This window comes from Pristiophorus japonicus, chromosome 8, assembly GCF_044704955.1.
Source record: "Pristiophorus japonicus isolate sPriJap1 chromosome 8, sPriJap1.hap1, whole genome shotgun sequence".
Taxonomy (NCBI): Eukaryota; Metazoa; Chordata; class Chondrichthyes; family Pristiophoridae; genus Pristiophorus; species Pristiophorus japonicus.
Window position 1 is genome coordinate 21,617,532 of NC_091984.1, and position 26,441 is coordinate 21,643,972.

Consider the following 26,441-nt stretch of genomic DNA (forward strand, 5'->3'; position numbering starts at 1 on the left):
CTATTTCTTATGTTCTTATGTTCTTATATTCTTAAGAGCAGAGAGGTTATGCTTAAATTGTATAATACACTGGTTAGGCCGCAGCTGGAATAATCATGCAGTTCTGGTCGCCGTATTATGGGAATTCACTGATTGCACTGGAGAAGGTGCAGAGGAGATTTACGAGGATGCTGCCTGGAATGGAGAATCTTAGCATGAGGACAGATTGGATAGGCTGGGTTTGTTCTCTTTGGAACAGAGGAGGCTGAGGGGAGACCTCATTGAAGTATATAACATTTTGAGAGGCCTGGATATAGTGGACAGCAAGGGCCTATTTCCCTTGGTGGAGCAGTCAATTATGAGGGGGTATAGGCTTAAGGTGGTTGGTGGAAGGTTTAGAGGGGATATGCGAGGGAAGCTGCTTCACGGAGAGGGTTGTGGGGGTCTGGAACTCGCTGCCTGGAAAGGTGATGGAGGCAGAAACCCTCATCACATTTCAAAGGTGCTTGGATGTGCACTTGAAGTGCCGTAACCTGCAGGATTACGGACCTAGAGCTGGTAAGTTGGATTAGACTGGATAACCTCTTGTTGGCTGGTGCAGACATGATGGTAAGTACTTCAGGCAATCGAATACGGCCAGAGTGATCTCCTGGGTTAATTTCGATTGCCTGGATGGGTCGGAGAGGAATTTTCCCAGATTTTTTCCCCAATTGGCCTGGGTGCTTATGTTTTTTTGCCTCTCCTAGGAGATCGCATGGCTCCAAGTGGGGTGGAGTGTAAAATGGTGTGATACATGGAGTATCGTAGTTGTGTGGGGCGGACTGGTTGGTCTGGGTGCTCTTTACCTGTCCGCCATTGTTCATTGTTTATATGTAACCTTCAGGGCTGCTGACCGAGGGCCGTGTGGCTCTTTGTCGGCTGGCGCGGACACGATGGGCTGTAGATTTTTATGTTTCTATGTTTCTATTGTTGTTTATGGGGCCTTGCTGTGAGCAAATTGCAGCCACTTTTCCAAAAGTATTTTCCTTTTCTTTCTTCTGTTAAAAGATATAAATATTTACAACCGTGTTAACCAAAGCATGCAAATAGCATGGCAGTGGAAGCTTTAGAGAAGACGATGGCCCAGCCCATTCCTACCCACTTGGCTGAAGAAATGTGCATGCAGTGCAGGGAAGGAAGAATTAGGGCAATGCGATAAACAGTCTTAAAAGTAAAAGGAAAAGTGATTGTTCCTGTGTAGAGGAATTAAAAATCCCCGGAAATGCTGGAAATACACAGCAGGTAAGTCAGCAGCTGAAAACAGAAAAGAAGGGTTAACAATTTTTGGTTCTGCCCGTTCACCAAAACGCTTGCCAATCATGTACCACCTGACCCATCGTTTCCTCTGTTTGCATTTATGAATCAGTGTCACCAGGCAAAGGCCCCGAACTTGGTGGAAGCTAAGTTCTGCCCAAGTTCTGCCCAAAGGACCGCTGAGATACCTGACGGTACTTTGGACGGGAGATTCGTGGAAAAGTCCGGGAAAGACCGCGGCAAAAAATGACTTACGCCATGAATCTGGGCGGCAGCGGGCGGGACCTCCCAATATCGGCGCCAAATGCAATTCTCGGCGAAGTACCGCCGAGAATTGAGTCGGGCCCAGGGAGGGGGGCAACAGATAAAAATTTAAATTTTCAAAAAATAAAAAAATACACTGCAAAACCTTCAGGGGACCCCATCCACCTGAAGCGCTGGAAAAAAAATAAAGAAAAGAAGTGTACTAACCTTCTTTTGCAGGTCTTCTTACATACCGCTGAGGTTAGACCTGCCTCCACGCAGCGAGCGGCTCCCAGTGGTCTTCCCTCCCCGCCGCCGGGAGGCCTCCTCCAAAATCACTCGGAGGGGAGACCGCCCAGAAAACTCGTCGGCAGTCGGCGGCAGCGGGCGGTGAGTGCACCAAGATCGGCCCCAAAAATTCAGTACCGGGAGTGGCCCCTTTAAGAGGGCATCACTTAAAAAAAATCTAACCAGGTCTACTCAAAATAACCGAGACCTAACCGAAGTCAGTATTTCGTTATATCCTCCCCTCCCCTCTTTCTCAGCCTCTGTACTTGGGGGATAGTGCTGGACAAGCTAATGGGACTCAAGGTAGACAAGTCCCCTGGTCCTGATGAAATGCATCCTAGCGTATTAAAAGAGATGGCGGAAGTTATAGCAGATGCATTTGTTATAATCTACCAAAATTCTCTGGACTCGAATTGGAAAGCAGCTAATGTTACGCCTCTGTTTAAAAAAGGGGGCAGACAAAAGGCAGGTAACTATAGGCCAGTTAGTTTAACATCTGTAGTGGGGAAAATGCTTGAAACTATCATTAAGGAAGAAATAGCGGGACATCGAGATGGGAATAGTGCAATCAAGCAGACGCAACATAGATTCATGAAGGGGAAATCATGTTTAACTAATTTACTGGAATTCTTTGAGGATATAACGAGCATGGTGGATAGAGGTGTACCGATGGATGTGGTGTATTTAGATTTCCAAAAGGCATTCGATAAGGTGCCACACAAAAGGTCACTGCAGAAGATAAAGGTACACGGAGTCAGAGGAAATGTATTAGTATGGATCGAGAATTGGCTGGCTAACAGAAAGTAGAGAGTCGGGATAAATGGGTCCTTTTCGGGTTGGAAATTGATGGTTAGTGGTGTGCCACAGGGATCGGTGCTGGGACCACAAATGTTTACAATATACATAGATGACCTGGAAGAGGGGACAGAGTGTAGTGTAACAAAATTTGCAGATGACACAAAGATTAGTGGGAAAGCGGGTTGTTTGGAGGACACAGAAAGGCTGCAAAAAGATTCAGATAGGTTAAGCGAATGGGCTAAGGTATGGCAGATGGAATACAATGTCGGAAAAAAAAACAGTAAAAGGGAATATTATTTGAATTGGGAGAAATTACAACATGCTGCGGTGCAAAGGGACCTGGGGTCCTTGTGCATGAATCCCAAAAAGTTAGTTTGCAGGTGCAGCAGGTCATCAGGAAGGCGAATGGAATGTTGGCCTTCATTGCGAGAGGGATGGAGTACAAAAGCAGGGAGATCCTGCTGCAACTGTACAGGGTATTGGTGAGGCCGCACCTGAAGTACTGCGTGCAGTTTTGGTCACCTTACTTAAGGAAGGATATACTAGCTTTGGAGGGGGTACAGAGACGATTCACTAGGCTGGTTCCGGAGATGAGGGGGTTACCTTATGATGATAGATTGAGTAGACTGGGTCTTTACTCGTTGGAGTTCAGAAGGATGAGGGGTGATCTTATAGAAACATTTAAAATAATGAAAGGGATAGACAAGATAGAGGCAGAGAGGTTGTTTCCACTGGTCGGGGAGACTAGAACTAGGGGGCACAGCCTCAAAATACGGGGGAGCCAATTTAAAACCGAGTTGAGAAGTAATTTCTTCTCCCAGAGGGTTGTGAATCTGTGGAATTCTCTGCCCAGGGAAGCAGTTGAGGCTAGCTCATTGAATGTATTCAAATCACAGATAGATAGATTTTTAACCAATAAGGGAATTAAGGGTTACAGGGAGCGGGCGGGTAAGTGGAGCTGAGTCCACGGCCAGATCAGCCATGATCTTGTTGAGTGGCGGAGCAGGCTCGAGGGGCTAGATGGCCTACTCCTGTTCCTAATTCTTATGTTCTTATGTTCTTAACACCCGTTACAGGTCTAACTTATTCCAGTCCTGACGAAAGGTCATCGCCCTGAAATGTTAACTCTGTTTCTCACTCCACTGATGCTACCTGACCCGCTGAGAACTTGCAGCATTTTCTGTCTGCATGTCCTCGGCCTGGGCCTTTACTTCAGGTGCTGACGGTGCTGCCGTGTGTTCTCGCATTTTCCATACTATGTATATATTTTTTTCTTAACTGCATCCTGAAATATAAACACATAGCGGCAGTGAGCTGTGCATATTATCTGCTGTCGGCACCACAGGCCCCTTGTAGAGAATGATAAAAGCTGTGCTGAAGTTCATAACACAAAGAGATATTGCTCACAATTGTCAGATTCATTAGCTCTGCTCAGCTGCACATAAAAATAATTTAGTAACACATTTGATTTTAAAAACTAAGAGTAAATGAGTAAATTGCTTGGTTTGTAACACCCTCTCTTGCCGAATTAAACAGCTTTGTTTTATGAATTAATTCAGATATTAAAATTAAATTTCAATGCAACGCTCAGTTATTAGTTTCACAAAATAAATGTGAACGCTCAAATTAAATATGCACTGTAGGCTGTCTTCCAATAAAATAGAATTTGGCCTTTGAAGTATTTTTTATTAATCTTCTCTGATGTGCAGGTTTTTTAAATTCCAAGACTGTGCAATGCCACTGCCAGTGCAGTGCTTCACTTACTTTAATTTATTTTCAGAACATAATTCTATTTATAATGAAAATCTTATTAAAACTGGACAAGAAAAATTAGTCTATAGCTTTGCATTGGTGGGATAAAAACAAAATGACTGACCTAAGTTGAAGTGACATTTACAAATTACCTGTTAATTTAAACTGGGTTGAAGGATGACAGAGTTGAGTTAGAATGACAGTAAGTTCCCACGGACTGACAGCTGTGGCCCAGTGGCTGTAAAGCTCCTGCAGTTAGCACATTTATCCACATTGACAAGAAAAACTTCATATGCAATAAATCGTACATTCCGCGGAAATGTTTGCATCCAAAAAAATCTTCCAAGGATGAGCGGGTCCTCGCATCTGTTCGCCCGCGCTGGAAACTTGTCTCGTGCCCTCAGCCAAGCCTCGACTGCGGTCGCCCCCAAAGCGACCACACAGGAGCCTGGCATTTTAATGATACTGATACACGATCTGACAAGGCCTCTCCCTGCTTAGAGCTGCTGCAGGACACCAGTTAATGCCCTGCAACCTGGACTCATACAGTGTGATACATGCCTGGGATAGCCATCGTTAAACATCACAGTCAAACACCGTATCAGACTGATGGCAGTCACTCAAACAGAACTACTCCGTGAGGGTTTTTTAATATTTCTACGCATATATTTTAATAAAAAATTACAGCGCACTAAAACTGTCATTATTGTAACAGAAGTGAGGATGATCTGGAATGAGTTTACAGACATGTCTGCGATCCACCAATTAACTTTATTATATAGAATAACAGAATTTACGGCTCAGAAACAGGCCATTCGGACCAACTGGTCTGTGCCGGTGTTTATGCTCCACACGAGCCTCCTCCCACCTTATTTCATCTAATCCTATCTGCATATCCTTCTGTTTCTTTCTCCCTTATGTACTTACCTAGCAGTACCTTAAATGCATCAATGTGAAGCCATTTCATAGAATCACTATAGCACAGTCGGAGACCATTCGGCCTGTCGAGCCCATGCCGGCTTTCTGCAACAGCACTTTAGCTAGTCCCACTCCCCCGCCCTTTCCCTGTAGCCCTGCAGAATTTTTTCCTTTAGGCACTTTTGAAAGCCACGATTGAATCTGCCTCCATCACCCTCTCAGACAGTGTATTCCAGATCCTAACCACTCGCTGCTTAAAAGTTTTTCCTCATGTCACCTTTGGTTCTTCTGTCAATCACCTTAAATCTGTGTCCTCTGGTTCTCGACCCTTCCGCCAATGGAAACAATTTCTCTCGATCTACTCTGTCCCGACCCCTCATGAATTTGAACATGTGTATCAAATCTCCTCTCAATCTTTCGTGCTGTAAGGAGAACAACCCCAGCTTCTCCACACTATCCACATAGCAGATATTTGCTTCGCATATCCACACATGCAAATCTCAATGTGGGACCCCAATCCGGGCGAACATTTAGCACAATGTACACACATTACTTTTATTCACTTTCTGATTTGTGTTCGAAAAGTCGCCAGGGTTTGTGTTACACTGAGCTGAATACACAGCAGAGGAAGCCGTTAGTTATGGCAGATCAATGTGTGTGTGACATGCAACAGCAAAACAGCCTTCTGATGTAGGGGGCACAGCTTACAAGCATATAATTTTCAGATAAGTTAACTCGTATATTAAATATATTAGGGGGAGATACAAGGGGAAGATGTGAGGTGCCATAAATATTTAGGGAATGACCTGACCCGATAACTCTCCTGCGATGAAGTCAGATGTAGACTCTGTTAGCAAACCTAAAAATTACATTCAATATACAGCATAGGATCAGGCTATTTGGCCCAACTGGTCTAAGCTGGTGTTTATGCTCCACACGAGCTCTCTCCCACCTTACTTCATCGAGTCCTACCTAAATCTAATACTCATCTTGTGAATTCACCGTTGCTGGACTTGTTTTCGGAGCTGGAGATCACGTTCTCCTCATCACTTGGCTCCTCCACCAGGTACGGGTCTCCCGACTCCTGTCAGCTCATAGCTCCTTGCTAGTCCTGCTCCACTCCCATCCATAGGATTACATCGGATATACGGTACAGAAACAGGCCATTCGGCCCAACCAGTCCATGCCTGCGTTTATGCTCCATTCGCTCCTCCGCCCGTCTTTCCTCATCTAAATTTATCCACATGACCCTCTATTCCCTTCTTCCTCATATGTTTGACTAGCCTCCACTTAAATGCATTCATTTGCTTCAACCACTCCCTGTGGTAGGGGGTTCCACATTCTCACCACTCTTTGGGTAAAGAAGTTTCTTCTGAATTCCCTATTTGATTTCTTGGTGACTAGTTATGCTCTTCCCCACAAGTGGAAACATTCTCTCTGTATCCACTCTAACAAAACCTTTCATCATTTTAAAGACCTCTATTAGGTCAACCCCTCAGCCTTCTTTTTTCAAGAGAAAAGAAACCCAGCCTGTTCATCTTTTCCTGGTATGTATACCCTCGCATTTCTGGTATCATCCTTGTAAATCTTCTCTGCACCTTCCCCAGTGCCTCGATAACCTTTCTATAATATGGTGCAGCAAGGTGTCTCTCTGGAGGACTTAAGGTCGGCGGGGACGGGAAGCAGCGGTTAGCCATGAGAGATATTCCATCTGGTGATAGACAGTGCCTTCAGCTCCATGGAGCTGGTGAGGAGCAGGAATCGATAGTTCAGGCTGTTGGAGGCGCGCAGGTACAACCTGGAGCGTGGAAGCACTTCCCCCCAGGTCTCCAGCAGCGATACCCAGGAGATCGATCCACCATTCCAGGAGACTCCCGGGAAATCCAGGAGGTTTGGCAATCTTACCGAGAACAGGTAGGTATTTACCCTCTGGACTGGCTGCATGCAGTGCATAGAGATGGTTTTTCCTCCTGTCACAGCTCAATATTTTCTCTCTTACTTTAAAATTCCGATCCCCTCTCCGTCCTCCGGTTCTCTGATGTCCTCGGCTTTTTCCTCGCGTATTCTGCCGTGGTTCCTCCAGTACCACCACCGCGGGGCGACCCACCACGAGGACATTCCCCCAGGGTCAGGGTCACGTGGCTGATTGGCTGAACACAAAGACAGCCAGGATGGTGCACACATGCGGATCGCACATACATCGAATCATAGAATGGTTACATCACAGAAGGCGGCCATTCAGCCCGTTGAGCCCGTTCCGGCTCTCCGCAAGAGCACAAGCATACAAGGATCTTTTCTCTCCGGAGACCAATCATTCACTCCGGGACACCTCCGGATAATCCCTAAGGGTTAACAACCCTAACTACCCTCCCTCAATGATATGAGTTTGAGCATCGGGTGGCTGGGAGAGCTCCTCTGGAGCATTAGAGATCTAAGGTGAATCTCCTTTCAAGCTGTTGGCCTAGTTTACAGCTCACTCACTCACTCACTCATAGGCAGTCCCTCGAAACGAGGATGACTTGCTTCCACGCCCAAAAAGGATGAGTTACAGGTGTTTCTTTGAAGGACCTGAACTATATCCTAAAGGGTGGAAAATGCCTGTGCGTGGATTTTTTTAACGTGTGGTGGCCGTTGCACACCAGCCACCACAATGGCTTGACAGAGCTAGGTTTGGTTGAGTGGCAAGGATTACCTAAGATGACTGGAGACCAGTTCTGCTGCATGGACCTAGTGCACACATATCGCAGTGTGGGCTGGCTCGTGCTGCCCCTGGGCCACTGGCCCCGAACTCACGCCTCCCCTGGGCCCCGATCACGTCCCTCCACAATCTCTCGCCGCTGCTTCACCACGACCCCGCCGCTCCTGCTGTACCTGCCCACGCTCCAATCACCAACCTGGACCTTGATGACATCACTCTTGAGCAGGGTGGAGGCCCCGACCTGCGTGAGAACACCAGCGGCAGGTCGGGGCCATAAAAGGAGCGGCAAGCGGCCTCGGGGGCAGCGTGGGAGGAATACTACTGCAGGGAGTACTAAAGACTGCCCAGCCCATGTCTAAAGCTCTCAACTGTGAAATTATTGAAAATGACGATAAGGAAACTGTTTCACTGTCCTCTCAGGTGGACGTAAAAGATCCCATAGCACAATTTCGAAGAAGAGCAGGGGAGTTTTCCCCGATATTTATCTCTCCACCAACATCATTAAAAAACGGATTATCTGGTCATTACCACATTGCTGTTTATGGGAGCTTGCTATGCACAAATTTGCTGCCCCATTTCTTGCATTGCAACAGTGACTACACGTCAAAAGTACTTCATTGGCTGTAAAGCACTTGGGATGTCCTGAAGTCTTGCAAAGTGCTATATAAATGCAAGTTCTTTCTTCCTTCTTTCTTTCAAATGAGATGTTAAAGCTTGGCCGTGTCTGCTCTCTCACGTGGATGTAAAAGATTCCATGGCACTATTTGAAGAAGAGCAGGGAAGTCTCCTTGTGTCCTGGCCAAAATCTATCTTTCAACATCCACCACCAAAAAACAGATGATTTGACATTCATGTCATTGCTGTTTGTGGGACCTTGCTGTGAGTAAATTGACTGCTATATTTGACTACAAAACAAGAGTGGCTCCACTTCAAAAGTAATTCATGGGCTGTAAAGTTCTTTGAGTGATCCAAAGGACTTGCAAGTCAAAGCATATTCTTGCTTTACTTCTTTACTTCATATGCATATAAATGACAGTGAAAGAGAGAGAGTGAGAATACACAATAGTATTTGGTGCTTTATCAAAAAGTAAACCATTACCATTAGATTCATAACTTACAAACCTAAGGGCCGAGCAATTATTCTGACCTGTCTTACTCGCAACTTGTCTATCAAGTCCTGTCATAAGATTGTGGAATAAAATGGGAAATACCTTGGTCATTCTGAAGTAAACTGCTCTGAAGGGTATGGGGTCAGGAGACTGAGCGTTGGGGTGAGATAACATTTAAAAGTGGTAGGCCTACCCTTGTGTGTTGTTAGTTGGTATGATTGCACTGAGAATTGCTGGAGAAGTATCACCAGCGCTGCCTCCTCAAGATCCTGCAAATCCAATGGGAGGATAGACGCACCAACGTCAGTGTTCTCGCTCAGGCCAACATCCCCAGCATCGAAGCATTGACCGCACTCGATCAGCTCGGAGCTTCGACACGGCAAGCGAGCCCCAGGTGGGCAGAGGAAACGCTTCAAGACACCCTCAAAGCCTCCTTGATAAAGTGCAACATCCCCATCGACATCTGGGAGTCCCTGGCCCAAGACCGCCCCAAAATGGAGGATGAGCATCCGGGAGGGCGCCGAGCACCTCCAGTCTCATCGCCGAGAGCATGCAGAAACCAAGCGTAGACAGCGGAAGGGGTGTGTGGCAAATCAGGCTCCCCACCCACCCTTTCCTTCAACCACTGTCTGCCCCACCTGACACAGAGACTGTAGGTCCCGCATTCGACTCTTCAATCACCTGACAACTCATGTTCAGAGTGGAAGCAAGTCATCCTTGACTCCGAGGGACTGCTAATGATGATGATGATGTTTGCACTAGGATGAGGGAGAGTCTGAGGGGTGGCTAGTGAGATGGCGATGTGATAGTGTAGATAGAGAGGGATGGGTGGAGGTGCAAGGTAAGTTGGTGTGAGTAAGGATGTCCAGGAGTAGAGTAGGGAAGGCTGACATGGGGATGTGATGTGAGGCACAGCAGGATGAGGTTGAGTGTGGCTTTGTACGAACATTTCATGATCCACTGAAATCATTGAAAGGTTTGCGGCACTGCAGCCAGGTCCTCCTGACCACATCCCTGCTTGTGCCCTACTGTACAATGTGCAACAAGGCTGTTTTGATCTCCTGGGGAGGTCTCTTCCACCCATGGGAAGGGACGAGGATCTCTCTGTGTGCTGTGACACCCTCCATAAGCATATGGAGAGCCTGGGTGCAGCTCTGCACCTCTGTGCAGTGCTTGTCGGTGTTTGCAGCACTTCAATGCAGCAGAACACTGACAGCATAAATGTCAAAATAAATTTGCCGATGGTCCCTTTAAGGAAACCGGCGGATGACGCGTCAGCAAATGACGTCACCAGATCCGCTTCCTCTAATTTGCTGGAAAATGCGCTGGGCGGACTTAACAAGGCCAATCAGGGGAAATTCATTTCAGACAGGGGGATGGAGACAGCAGCGGGGTCGGGACCCGCCACGGACCCGCTAAATTAGGCGAAATTGCGGCCAATGTAATTCTATGTCCTGGAAATAATGAATTCCAAAACCCACAAAGAACAAGCAAAAATGTTGCCCCCTTCGGTAGTCTGCTTCTCAGTAATTTATTTGACTCGCGCCACCTGTGTCACAACATTGTTCAAAGGAAATGCTGGTTTTAATAAAAAGTGGCTATTTTGGGGGGGGGGGGAAGTGTTTGTTTCTGAGCAGAGCTACAGGTGTGGAGCTGAGGTTGCTCATCCAGTATTCTTCGCAGTGGCCACCTGCTGCTGAAGCATCTGTTTGAGCAATTGTGATGTGATTGTGAGTGAGTTATAGAGGAGGGTGAAGAATAAACCATCAATTCTAAAGCCACATGGGTGGTGTGAAGACCCCATCCTTATCAATCATGTCTTCACATAATACAGGAATTAGAAATGCACTGCAGCAATTAGGAGAATAATAGGCAATGAAACTTTCTATTATTTTGTCAGGTGCTTGGACTGCTGAAATACATAAAAGTCAGATGAGATCAGATTGATTAATATCACAAAGCACCTCAACATTACACATTGTAAGAGCGTCTCATTCAGCTTGGTGCAGTTGGAGGAGGAGGCTGATAAGATTACGTAATGATTTTATCCAGAGGACGTGTGGTTATTGTCTAGAGAATGACTGGAATGCCTGGAAAATGTACCTTGCATTGGAAAGCATCAGAGGATGCTAAGTTCTCAGGATGTAAGCACCACAGCTCATTCTCAGTTGTCTTGAGGCCATGAAGAGTCAACCATAGCGTGTGGACTGCTGTCACATGGAGGCCAGGTTCCCTTCCCTGATTAGTATGCTAATTGGGTTTTTATGGTCCATTTTCTTGATAGTAAGTAACAAATTAACATGGTGGGATTTGAACTCATGATTTCTGGCATGCTAGGCCGCTGCAATAACCATTAAATTATCACCACCCTTGCCCTTGATTGGCATATGTCGACCATGCTGATTCGCTCAAATATCGGCATGCAGGAAAAACTGCCAATCACAGGCCACACAAGATCAAACAATCAAATTGCTCAAAAGTTTTTCTAAGCTACCAAATCAGCAACTGCAGAAAAATGAACCAATCAAATCATTGTTGTTCTGCTTTCTAACTATATTGTCTCCTCAGACAGTCAATTAGAAATAAGTAAAACATACTTAATATAAAAATGTAAGTTATTTGTAAAAGTATTTAAGATTACCCATGTAGCCCATAATTACCAATATCATTGTTAGAAATCCATTTCAATAAGTTTTGCCAACGACCCTTCCCCCCCTCCCCAGAGGCATAACTTTTCTCTGGAACTAGCAGTCTTCACCTCCATCTTTGTTCCTGATATTTCTCAAGTTCTGCACATGTGCGAGCTCAGCACCGCTCCAAGCGAAGCTTTGGGGCCTCTCTGTATGTGTGGGTCTTCGGTGTTCCTTATTGCTAAATTGACCATGGGTGACTCAGTCCTATATTTTTCCACTCCTTCCAGTCGTGACCCTCTTCCAGACCCCGTCGACCCTCAACTCATATTATAGCAATACATATATAAACATACTAAAACCTCATTGCAAACACAGAGGGGCCCGAAATTCATCGACATACCGCCCACTACCACCCGCTTACCGCCCAAAATAAAAGTTTGGCCTAAAAACACGTAGCTACCGCCGACATACTGCTCAGCAGAAGATTCATCATTGACATACGGCCGAGCGGTTTGCACACCGTCCACCGTGCAGAACCGCCCGCATACCACCCAAAAAGTGCAAGTTCCATGACATACCACCGGCATACCACCGGAGCTGCATACTGTCGTGGGAAAGGTGGCTTTACTCGATCGTAAGTGGGTGGTAATGTCCGGTAGTGCTCGGAGCCGCCATTTTGAAACCGGGGACCATCAGAAAAAGCAATACCTCAATATTTCTGAGGTGAACCATGACTTTACAGTGCGACTTACAGTGGGAAAGGTATTTTTATTGGTACTGACTACATTATTAAGATAGAAGGCATTTCAGTAATATTATTCATTATTTTCATTTATATTATTTTAATTGAAAAATCATTTGAGTTTATCTCAGGAACTTTGAGGAGATTCTGGAGATTTAAAAAGAATGGGGCCTGTACTATCTCAGTCTGTATTGCTGACGACCTGTCGAATGCAGGATCCAGATTGGAGAAGGTTTATTGAGCAGAATTATCAGGGTAATGCAGGAGGTCGCAGACTGATGAGGAGAAGGAGGCCTTACCCCCAGAGGATTTTCAGGGAGAAGTGCTCATACTTGGACCTGATCGACTGACAGTGCGTTCATAGAAACATAGACAGAAACATAGAAAATAGGTGCAGGAGTAGGCCATTCAGCCCTTCTAGCCTGCACCGCCATTCAATGAGTTCATGGCTGAACATGCAACTTCAGTATCCCATTCCTGCTTTCTCGCCATACCCCTTGATCCCCCGAGTAGTAAGGACTTCATCTAACTCCCTTTTGAATATATTTAGTGAATTGGCCTCAACTACTTTCTGTGGTAGAGAATTCCACAGGTTCACCACTCTCTGGGTGAAGAAGTTTCTCCTCATCTCGGTCCTAAATGGCTTACCCCTTATCCTCAGACTGTGACCCCTGGTTCTGGACTTCCCCAACATTGGGAACATTCTTCCTGCATCCAACCTGACTAAACCCGTCAGAATCTTAAACGTTTCGATGAGGTCCCCTCTCATTCTTCTGAACTCCAGTGAATGGAAGCCCAGTTGATCCAGTCTTTCTTGATATGTCAGTCCCGCCATCCCGGGAATCAGTCTGGTGAACCTTCGCTGCACTTCCTCAATAGCAAGAATGTCCTTCCTCAAGTTAGGAGACCAAAACTGTACACAATACTCCAGGTGTGGCCTCACCAAGGCCCTGTACAACTGTAGTAACACCTCCCTGCCCCTGTACTCAAATCCCCTCGCTATGAAGGCCAACATGCCATTTGCTTTCTTAACCACCTGCTGTACCTGCATGCCAACCTTCAATGACTGATGAACCATGACACCCAGGTCTTGTTGCACCTCTCCTTTTCCTAATCTGTCACCATTCAGATAATAGTCTGTCTCTCTGTTTTTACCACCAAAGTGGATAACCTCACATTCATCCACATTTTACTTCATCTGCCATGCATTTGCCCACTCACCTAACCTATCCAAGTCACTCTGCAGCCTCATAGCATCCTCCTCGCAGCTCACACTGCCACCCAACATAGTGTCATCCGCAAATTTGGAGATACTACATTTAATCCCCTCGTCTAAATCATTAATGTACAGTGTAAACAGCTGAGGCCCCAGCACAGAACCCTGCGGTACCCCACTAGTCACTGCCTGCCATTCTAAAAAGTACCCATTTACTCCTACTCTTTGCTTCCTGTCTGACAACCAGTTCTCAATCCATGTCAGCACACTACCCCCAATCCCATGTGCTTTAACTTTGCACATTAATCCCTTGTGTGGGACCTTGTCGAAAGCCTTCTGAAAGTCCAAATATACCACATCAACTGGTTCTCCCTTGTCCACTCGAATGGAAACATCCTCAAAAAATTCCAGAAGATTTGTCAAGCATGATTTCCCTTTCACAAATCCATGCTGACTTGGACCTATCATGTCACCACTTTCCAAATGCGCTGCTATGACATCCTTAATAATTGATTCTATCATTTTACCCACTATTGAGGTCAGGCTGACCGGTCTATAACTCCCTGTTTTCTCTCTCCCTCCTTTTTTAAAAAGTGGGGTTACATTGGCTACCCTCCACTCAATAGGAACTGATCCAGAGTCAATGGAATGTTGGAAAATGACTGTCAATGCATCCGCTATTTCCAAGGCCATCTCCTTAAGTACTCTGGGATGCAGACCATCAGGCCCTGGGGATTTATTGGCCTTCAATCCCATCAATTTCCCCAACACAATTTCCCGACTAATAAGGATTTCCCTCAGTTCCTCCTCCTTACTAGATCCTCTGACCCCTTTTATATCCGGAAGGTTGTTTGTGTCCTCCTTAGTGAATACCGAACCAAAGTACTTGTTCAATTGGTCTGCCATTTCTTTGTTCCCCATTATGACTTCCCCTGATTCTGACTGCAGGGGACCTACGTTTGTCTTTACTAACCTTTTTCTCTTTACATATCTATAGAAACTTTTGCAATCCGTCTTAATGTTCCCTGCAAGCTTCTTCTCGTACTCCATTTTCCCTGCCCTAATCAAACCCTTTGTCCTCCGCTGCTCAGTTCTAAATTTCTCCCAGTCCCCGGGTTCGCTGCTATTTCTGGCCAATTTGTATGCCACTTCCTTGGCCTTAATACTATCCCTGATTTCCCTTGATAGCCACGGTTGAGCCACCTTCCCTTTTTTATTTTTACGCCAGACAGGAATGTACAATTGTTGTAGTTCATCCATGCGGTCTCTAAATGTCTGCCATTGCCCATCCACAGTCAACCCCTTAAATATCATTCGCCAATCTATCCTAGCCAATTCACGCCTCATACCTTCAAAGTTACCCTTCTTTAAGTTCTGGACCATGGTCTCTGAATTAACTGTTTCATTCTCCATCCTAATGCAGAATTCCACCATATTATGGTCACTCTTCCCCAAGGGGCCTCGCACAACGAGATTGCTAATTAATCCTCTCTCATTACACAACACCTAAGATGGCCTCCCCCCTAGTTGGTTCCTCGACATATTGGTCTAGAAAACCATCCCTTATGCACTCCAGGAAATCCTCCTCCACCGTATTGCTTCCAGTTTGGCTAGCCCAATCTATGTGCATATTAAAGTCACCCATTATGACTGCTGCACCTTTATTGCATGCACCCCTAATTTCCTGTTTGATGCTCTCTCCAACATCACTACTACTGTTTGGAGGTCTGTACACAACTCCCACTAACGTTTTTTGCCCTTTGGTGTTCTGTAGCTCTACCCATATAGATTCCACATCATCCAAGCTAATATCCTTCCTAACTATTGCATTAATCTCCTCTTTAACCAGCAATGCTACCCCACCTCCTTTTCCTTTTATTCTATCCTTCCTGAATGTTGAATACCCCTGGATGTTGAGTTCCAAGCCCTGATCATCCTGGAGCCACGTCTCCGTAATCCCAATCACATCATATTTGTTAACATCTATTTGCACAGTTAATTCATCCACCTTATTACAGATACTCCTTGCATTAAGACACAAAGCCTTCAGGCTTGTATTTTTAACACCCTTCTTCCTTTTAGAATTTTGCTGTACAGTGGCCCTTTTTGTTCTTTGCCTTGGGTTTCTCTGCCCTCCACTTTTCCTCATCTCCTTTCTGTCTTTTACTTTTGTCTCCTTTTTGTTTCCCTCTGTCTCCCTGCATTGGTTCCCATCCCCCTGCCGTATTAGTTTAACTCCTCCCCAACAGCACTAGCAAACACTCCCCCTAGGACACTGGTTCCGGTCCTGCACAGGTGCAGACCGTCCAGTTTGTACTGGTCCCACCTCCCCCAGAACCGGTTCCAATGCCCCAGGAATTTGAATCCCTCCCTGCTGCACCACTGCTCAAGCCACGTATTCATCTGCGCTATCCTGCGATTCCTACTCTGACTAGCACGTGGCACTGGTAGCAATCCCGAGATTACTACTTTTGAGGTCCTACTTTTTAATTTAGCTCCTAGCTCCTTAAATTCGTTTTGTAGGACCTCATCCCTTTTTTTACCTATGTCCTTGGTACCAATGTGCACCACGACAACTGGCTGTTCTCCCTCCCTTTTTAGAATGTCCTGCACCCGCTCTGAGACATCCTTGACCCTTGCACCAGGGAGGCAACATACCATCCTGGAGTCTCGGTTGCGGCCACAGAAACGCCTATCTATTCCCCTCACAATTGAATCCCCTATCACGATCGCTCTCCCACTCTTTTTCCTGCCCTCCTGTGCAACAGAGCCAGCCACGGTGCCATGAACTTGGCTGCTGCTGCCCTCCCCTGATGAGTCATCCCCCTCAACAGTACTCTAAACGGTGTATCTGTTTTGCAGGGGGATGACCGCAGGGGACCCCTGCACTACCTTCCTTGCACTGCTCTTCCTGCTGGTCTTCCATTCCCTCGCTGGCTGTGGACTCTTTTCCTGCGGTAAGACCAACTCGCTACACGTGCTACTCACGTCATTCTCAGCATCGTGGATGCTCCAGAGTGAATCCACCCTCAGCTCCAACTCCACAATGCAGTCCGTCAGGAGCTGGAGGCGGATACACTTCCTGCAGATGTAGTCATCAGGGACACTGGTGTCGTCCCTGAGTTCCCACATGGTACAGGAGGAGCATATCACGTGACCGAGCTCTCCTGCCATGACTTAACCCTTAGATACCCTTAAATTGACAACAACAATGTTAAAAGTTACTGACTGATATAAAAAAGAAAAAGAAAAGCTATTCACCAATCACCAGCCAATCACTTACTCCCTTGGCTGTGACGTCACCTTTTGATTTCTTTCGACTTCTTTTTTGCTTTCTCTCCCAGCTGGAGCTGTACAAGCCCCGCCTCTCTCCCCGGACTGCCCGACTGCTGAGCCTTTATAGGCCGCTGCCTCTCGCTGACTCCCGCCTCTCTCGACGCTCCCCGGACTGCCCGACTGCTGAGCCTCTGAAAAGAGGTGATCAGTGAGATTTGCCAGCTCTTTAAGGCAGACCTGCAGCCTAGTACCACCAACAATACTGCACTCTCTGTTGAGGTGAAGGTGACTGCGGCACTTTCCTTTTATGCATGTGGCTCTTTTCAGGCATCAGCTGGGGTCATATGCTGTATTTCTCAGTACGCTACTCATGGCTGCATTCGACAGGTAACCGAAGCACTGTATGCACGCCGGATGGAATTTATAAACTTCCCAATGACCAGGGAGGCACAGAGTGGGAGGGCTTTGGGATTTACACACATTTCTGGCTTCTCCAAAGTGCAGGGTGCTGTACCCATATTGCCCTGCGAGCACCATTACAGGAGGCGGAGGTGTACTGAAACTGTAAGGGATTCCACTCCCTCAACGTGCCGCTCATCTGCGACCATACACAGCGCATAATGGCAGTGAATGCCTACATTCCAGGGAGCAGCCGTGATGCGCACATCCTGCGGGAGAGCACTGAGTCTGACCTATTGAAGTCTGAGCCTCAAGGTAATGGGGGACAAAGGGTACGGCCTCGCCACCTGGCTCTTGACCACCCCTGTGGAACCCTCAGGCAGAAGCCATAATAAAAGCCATATAGCCACACGTAATATTATCGAAAAGACAATTAGAGTGCTGAAGCAGCGCTTTCGATGCTAGGACCACTCGGGAGGCAGGCTGCAATACCACCCTGAGCAGGTTGCCCAGTTCACAGTGGTGTGCTGCATGTCGCATAATTTAGCAATCATGCAGGGACAGGAATTGCCACAGGGGACTGCGGGACCACCTGAGGAGAGACTGCAGGAGACGGAGGAGGAGGAAGAGGAAAATGAGGGGGAGGAGGATGAGGAGGAGCTTCCAGATGAACCCATGGCCCCCCCCCACCCCGCCCCCACCCCCCCAACACCACTGCGGAGGTCACACGGAGCGTATGCCACTACAAAATTGTTACGTCAGCAGCTCATAAATGAACGCTTTGCTTGAATGTAAAGAGCTGCGTTTTGGGACCCTGATGTCTGTTAACCTAAAAGTTTGACGCAGTACAAGAATGTTTAAATTCAATTGAAATGTCAAAATAAGAATGTAAAAAATATACAATAATTGTAAACATAGAAACATAGAAACATGGAAACTTTGTAAAACTTACAACTATAACTTTGAACAACTGTCACAACTTTAACAACTTTAACAACTTGACATAAACTTTTAAAAATCAAACTTCAACTATTTTAAATGAACAATGAACACTTGCCTACAACAAAGAACCCTTTGCTGTCTTGACCTCGACCTCGACCGCGTATTCCACCACCCTTGAGACTCACCCCCCCCTTTCTTACTCCCGCCCTTCCCCTTCCCACTGCTCCTGAGCCTGGACCTCCCCGTGGTGGTACCAAGCCGACGTGCAGCAGTGCACCCCGAATGCTGTTGCTGTCATTGGGGGTCAGATATTGCAGGCACAATAAATGGGGCCTCAGGAGAAGCTTGTGATCTGGAAGGCACGGCTTCAGGGCTGGAAGCTGCTGGCAACTCCCCACCCCCAGGTGCTGTCGACCCGACTACTATGGCACGGGGGGGGGGGGGGGGATTCCGCGCTATGTCCTGATCCCGTTGATTGCCGCATGGCATAGACAGAGTCGGCGGTTCGCTCCTTCGCGGTGATCAGACGCGACATATCCTCCAACTGTCATTCTGATAGTGCCATGATGTTTCCAGCTATCGTAGCCATGGCCTTGAGCAACTCTTGACCTATATCAACGCTGGCCTGTGACAGACCTACCATGTCCTGGTACGCGCCTACCTGTCGTGCAGCAACGGACCTTTTCTGCATCGACCTCCGTCGCTGTGGCAAAGGCGCCACAACACTGGGGGTGCATTGCTGCGCACGCTTGGCCCCACAGAATCCGAGGAGCCATGGGGGAATCCCCTGAATACAGACTCGACGGTGGAGGATGTTCCAGCTGGCCCACATGGAACTGATGTATCCTCCTCCGTCTCCACCCTCACCTACACCTCCACTGGCTGCAGGATCAGCGGCTCTTCCTCTTCCTCTTCATCATCTCTGGCAGGGGTGAAGTCGGGAGAGGTTTGGGTGATGCCAGAGGTGGAGGCAGTGGGTCTGTCGTCTCGTCTCTTTGCGGAGGTCTGGTTGGAATCCTCCAAGACTGGAAGTACAAAACAACATTTAAAAATGCTTGGCACCAGGGGAGGGGTCAGGGTTACATGAGTACATAGTCCAGTGACGCAGTGCAGTCTTACTTAAATGCCCACCACTGCTGCATCACTGCATTACATATCTCAGACAGACAATACATATATACATATACATATACATCGCATTACATGCCCCCAACATTGCAGTACATCACATGAGCCCAACATTACAGTGCAATAAACTTACATTACATGAGGCCAATATTACAGTTACAGTTACATTACATGACATTACAGGACCGGACCGCAACACAGACCGGGGATTGTATTGAACTGACCATCCTGTGTGGTTGGGTCAGCTCCAACGCCGGTAGCACGGTTGCTATTCCCGACCAGAGAGAGGGCACAATCTCAATCTCCATCGATGGTTCTTGGGTTGTGGGTCCTCCCCACTCTCTGTAGAAAGTAAAGTAAATTAAAGTAAAAATCTGCAATCCATTTAATATTGCAGACACACAGATTCACACACACACATCAAAACACTGCGTTGATCCTCTTGTTATTGCCTGAAGGCACAAATACATCGCCGTAACCTTGAGATAAATAGCATCATCTGTGTGACATTGAACCTACATTTACATGGTACATGGCACATGGGGGGTTATAAGTAAAATCATTACTTACTCTTGTTACCCTTACCAGGTTGTTCCATCTCTTACGACACCTTTCCCCAGCGTGTACCCTTGTACTTGTGGAGGACACAATCTCCCCGATCTCATCCCATATTCTGTTGTACTCCGTTGGGGGGAGGGGCTTTCCATGACCATCCTTTGTTAAGTCGGAGTATCTCTCCGTGATATTCGCCAGCAGGGCATAACTCCATCTCGTCGAAGGCGGGCGCCCTCAACCTCTCATCCTTCTCGATGTTCCTGCGCTTTGACTTTTTTTTCGCATTTCATTATATTTATATTTATTATATTTATTATAAGATTTTTGATTTACAAAATATGTATTATTATTGTTGATATTGTATAATTATTATTTGTTATTAATATTTTTTGACTCTGGAATCTGTGATTAAACCAACCGACCCTAAAATACCTTACTGCTCCTTCTCTCTCTCTCTCCCTCGACTTCAACTCTCTGCGCATGCGCAGGTGACTCCTGACCCCCGAAACCATGGGGGAAAAGCATCTGTGAAAAAAAAGCATTAAAAAGTATTCGCGTATGCGCAGTGTAGTGTCGCACCATCCATCGACAAGAGAGTCGATCTTGATCGACTACAATACTGCATACCACCCGCTGCACACCGCTCGTATACCTCTCGCATACCGCCGAAAAAATTCCACCAAACTAGCACTCTTCGTTCTCGGTGGTATTCCGGCAGTCTTCAACGACATACCGCCAGAATACCACCGAGAAATGGGCAGACCTTATGTCCTGATGAATTTCGGGCCCAGAGAGTTTACCACATCGATTAGTTGAGGGGAAGCTCGAGAAGCACACGAGGCAGAAAGGATTAGAAGGACCAGGAGATCACATGACTCCGGTTGGGGTGGAATATAGAATGTTTCAGTGTAAGGGGTGTCACAGTTGTGTGGGGCGGACTGGTTGGGCTGGGTGCTCTTTACCTGTCCACCATTGTTCCTAGGTTTATATGTAACCTTCAGGGCTGCTGACCGAGGGCCGTGTGGCTCTTTGTCGGTCGGCGCGGACACGATGGGCCAAAATGGCCTCCTTCTGCGCTGTAAATTTCTATGTTTCAATGTTATATTGATGGGTTGAGATGAAGTAGGGTGGGAGGAGGCTCGTGTGAATCATGAACGCCAACATAGTCCAGTTGGGCCGAAAGGCCTGTTTGTGTGCTGTACATTCTATGTAATTCTATGTGACTCTCTTACAAGCCTCTTTTGGTGACATGCGTTCACATTGGGTCTAACAGAAGCTCCATCAAAGCCGTTTCCATGAGGGCATGAACTTTAAGAAACAGCAGCCTCAGGGGTGACAGCATCTGGGAACCTTTAGCTGATTCTTCATCAGTTTGCAATAAAGTACAATTTTCACCACATAAATACATCCACACATCTTTTATACCTTCACAGTAGGTAAGATTGATTAAGTAGATAGATTTTTAACCAATAAGGGAATTAAGAGTGATGGGGAGTGGGCGGGTAAGTGGAGCTGAGTCCACGGCCATATCAGCCATGATCTTGTTGAATGGCGGAGCAGGCTCGAGGGGCTAGATGGCCTACTCCTGTTCCTAATTCTTATGTTCTTATGTTCTTATGTAAGTACTGCCTACCTGGAAGAATCCTAGAAGACCCAGCAGAATGCCATTGCAACTGCAAGCAGCTTTCCAGACCACTTACAATTAATTACTTTGAGGTGCAGTGACTGTTGTTATGTTAACTAATGCGACAACCGTTTTGAGCACGAGAAGATTGCATGAACAGCAGTGCGGTGAATGGGCAGTTAATCTGTTTTTTGGGCAGTGTTGGTCAAAAGAAGAATATTGATCAGGACACCAGGAGAACTCCCTGCTCTTCATCGCAACAGCATTTTAGGAGATTAAAGCCGAGGATTCACCTCTCACTGTCCTATTTGCGACGTTGTGATCCAAAAGCCCACCTATGCAAAATCGCCACTAACCCTCTGCAACTGAGGCACATAGAAACAGGCATAGGCAATATAGCCCCTCGAGCCTGTTCCGCCATTCAGTGAGATCATGGCTGATCTGTGACCTTTGCCCCATATCCCTTAATACCATTGGTTAATAGAAATCTATCAATCTCAGATTGAAAATGAACAATTGACCCAACATCAGCTGCTGTTTGCGGAAGAGAGTTCCAAACTTCTACCACCCTTTGTGTGTAGAGGTGTTTCCTGACTTCACTCCTGAAATGTCTGGCTCTAATTTTTAGACTATGCCCCCCTAGTCCTCGATTCCCCAGCTAGCGGAAATAGCTTCTCTCTAATTTCCCTATCAGTTCCCTTTAATATCTTGAAAACTTAGACCAAATCACCCTTTAACCTTCTAAATTTCAGGGAATGCAACTCTAGTTTGTGTAAACCACAGTGTGTCAGCCGTGGCTCAGTGTTGAGCACTCTCGTCTCTGAGTCAGAAGATTGTGGTTAAAGTCCCACTCCAGGGACTTGAGCACAAAAATCACCGCTGAAATACCAGTGCAGTACTGACTGAAGGCTGCACTGTTGGAGGTGCCGTCTTTCAGATAAGATGCCCTATCTGCTCTCTCAGGTGGATGTAAAAGATCCTATGCCACTCTTTCGAAAAAGAACAGGGGAGTTATCCCCGGTGGCCAATATTTATCCCTCAATCAACATCACTAAAACAGATTGTCTGGACTTTATCACATTGCAGGAGTTTGCTGTTTTGCAGGAGTTTGCTGTTTGTAGGAGTTTGCTGTGTGCACATTGGCTGCCACATTTCCTACATTACAACAGTGACTACACTTCAAAAAGTACTTCATTGACTGTAAAGCATTTTGGGGCGTCCAGTGGTTGTGAAAGGCGCAATAAAAATGCAAGTCCAGTCTTTTTTTCTCTTTAATCTTCCTCCCAGAATATTCACTAGCCATGCGTGGTGATTGAAGACTAGAAAATCCCCTTAATTGGCTTACTGCCACTGGGACGGTAGGAAATACAGCTCGGGTGCAGCTAGTTAAAGGGCAACATCACTTTCCAGCAAGGTGGCAAAAGAAGCAGCAGCCTCGTGCAATCAACATCAGCAAGAGCTAATTTCTGATGTGTTTCTTAATGTGCTGCTGGCAGAAGTAAGTGTCAGGGCAATGCGGGCAGGAAGCCCCATAAATAAGTGATGCAGGCTTTCTGGAGGGAAGTGGCAGAGACAGTCAGCGCAAGCTCCATCACCCCAAGAACTGCCACACAGTACAGAAAGAGGCTTAATGACCTTGTAGGGGTGGGCAAGGTAAGTTAAGACTCTGGTGCCTTACACATCCTCTCCCATTTACACAGTTGAACTCATCAACTTACCTATCAAACTCTTACTGGATGTGAGGGAAATTCATTTCTGCAAAGAGCAACCTCTCCAAACACTCAAGATTCTTTCCTATTCAAAGGCCACCCTTCCCACTCACTTTAACTAGCACAAGCATTTCTGCTAGTCTTCAAGGACAGTTCATAGAAACATAGAAACATAGAAAATAGGTGCAGGAGTAGGCCATTCGGCCCTTCGAGCCTGCACCGCCATTCAATGAGTTCATGGCTGAACATGCAACTTCAGTACCCCATTCCTGCTTTCTCGCCATACCCATTGATCCCCTTGATAGTAAGGACTACATCTAACTCCTTTTTGAATATATTTAGTGAATTGGCCTCAACAACTTTCTGTGGTAGAAAATTCCACAGGTTCACCACTCCCTGGGTGAAGAAGTTTCTCCTCATCTTGGTCCTAAATGGCTTACCCCTTATCCTTAGACTGTGACCCCTGGTTCTGGATTTCCCCAACATTGGGAACATTTTTCCTGCATCTAACCTGTCGAAACCCGTCAGAATTTTAAACGTTTCTATGAGATCCCCTCTCATTCTTCTGAACTCCAGTGAATACAAGCCCAGTTGATCCAATCTTTCTTGATATGTCAGTCCCGCCATCCCGGGAATAAGTCTGGTGAACCTTCGCTGCACTCCCTCAATAGCAAGAACGTCCTTCCTCAAGTTAGGAGACCAAAACTGTACACAATACTCCAGGTGTGGCCTCACCAAGGCCCTGTACAACTGTAGTAACACTTCCCTGCCCCTGTACTCAAATCCCCTCGCTATGAAGGCCAACATACCATTTGTAACTGCATGCCAACCTTCAATGACTGATGTACCATGACACCCAGGTCTCGTTGCATCTTCCCTTTTCCTGATCTGTCACCATTCAGATAATAGTCTGTCTCTCTGTTTTTACCACCAAAGTGGATAACCTCACATTTATCCACATTATACTTCATCTGCCATGCATTTGCCCACTCACCTAACCTATCCAAGTCACTCTGCAGCCTCATAGCATCCTCCTCGCAGCTCACACTGCCACCCAACTTAGTGTCATCCGCAAATTTGGAGATACTAAATTTAATCCCCTCATCTAAATCCTTAATGTACAATGTAAGCAGCTGGGGCCCCAGCACAGAACCTTGCGGTACCCCACTAGTCACTGCCTGCCATTCTGAAAAGTACCCATTTACTCCTACTCTTTGCTTCCTGTCTGCCAACCAGTTCTCAATCCACGTCAGCACACTACCCCCAATCCCATGTGCTTTAACTTTGCACATTAATCTCATGTAGAGGCATCTTCACCTCAAATCTTCGTGGCATCATTGACCTCCATGACAGTCATCGGTCTGTAACATTGTCTTCATTGTTTACATTGTACATTAATGATTTAGACGAGGGGATTAAATGTAGTATCTCCAAATTTGCGGATGACACTAAGTTGGGTGGCAGTGTGAGCTGCGAGGAGGATGCTATGAGGCTGCAGAGTGACTTGGATAGGTTAGGTGAGTGGGCAAATGCATGGCAGATGAAGTATAATGTGGATAAATGTGAGGTTATCCACTTTGGTGGTAAAAACAGAGAGACAGACTATTATCTGAATGGTGACAGATTAGGAAAAGGGAAGGTGCAACGAGACTTGGGTGTCATGGTACATCAGTCATTGAAGGTTGGCATGCAGGTACAGCAGGCGGTTAAGAAAGCAAATGGCATGTTGGCCTTCATAGCGAGGGGATTTGAGTACAGGGGCAGGGAGGTGTTGCTACAGTTGTACAGGGCCTTGGTGAGGCCACACCTGGAGTATTGTGTACAGTTTTGGTCTCCTAACTTGAGGAAGGACATTCTTGCTATTGAGGGAGTGCAGTGAAGATTCACTGGACTGATTCCCGGGATGGTGGGACTGACCTATCAAGAAAGACTGGATCAACTGGGCTTGTATTCACTGGAGTTCAGAAGAGTGAGAGGGGACCTCATAGAAACTTTTAAAATTCTGACGGGTTTGGTCAGGTTGGATGCAGGAAGAATGTTTCCAATGTTGGGGAAGTCCAGAACCAGGGTCCACAGTCTAAGGATAAGGGGTAAGCCATTTAGGACCGAGATGAGGAGAAACTTCTTCACCCAGAGAGTGGTGAACCTGTGGAATTCTCTACCACAGAAAGTAGTTGAGGCCAATTCACTAAATATATTCAAAAGGGAGTTAGATGAAGTCCTTACTACTCGGGGGATCAAGGGGTATGGCGAGAAAGCAGGAAGGGGGTACTGAAGTTTCATGTTCAGCCATGAATTCATTGAATGGCGGTGGAGGCTAGAAGGGCTAAATGGCCTGCTCCTGCACCTATTTTCTATGTTTCTATGTTTCTATGTTTCACTTGCTCCAAAGGAATGAATGGCAAGCAACCAGTGCCGCAGAAAGACAACCAAGAGGACCAATACCACTGAGGTAGATTTTAACTTTCAGATGACTGACCAGTTGCTGGTGGCAGGTAGGAGCCATTTTGAGGCCGGGGTCGTATTTCCCAAAAGGGCGTCTTGCTGCAGCTTGTTGGTTTCGGGCCGAGACAATGTCAGGTAGCTAAGACACCGCGCCAACATCCTCATAGATCCTAGGAGGGAGCCAAAGTGGAAGGGGTTGAGCCTGGCTCATGATATTTTTGTGCAATTAGGAAGAGCATTCTGGCTCCTCCCAGCTCGACAAAAACATAACTTGGCTAAAGTTGTTGAGGCCATTTTAACAGGGGCCCTTTAAGGTTAGACTATTCAACACCTGGACACATGGCGGGGTCTGTACATTACACACCCTTCACTCCCATTTCCCTTAAAATTACAAAATAGCTGCCACATTTCCTACATTACAACAATGACTACACTTCAAAAGTACTTCATTGACTCAAATTGATTGGGATGACCTGAGATAATGAAAGGTGCTGTATAAAATGGAAGTCATTCTTTTCTTATTGACCCAGCATAAGCACAATCCTACAGCCTAGCCCAACCTGCCAACGTTTTCTAATGTAGGTACCCTGTGGTAAAACTGTACAGTGCCGTGGCAAGACTTACGTTCGAAATAAGTACTGTTTTCCATGGATAAAGAAAGTCATTATAAAAATGGTGAAAGAAGTCAGATTGT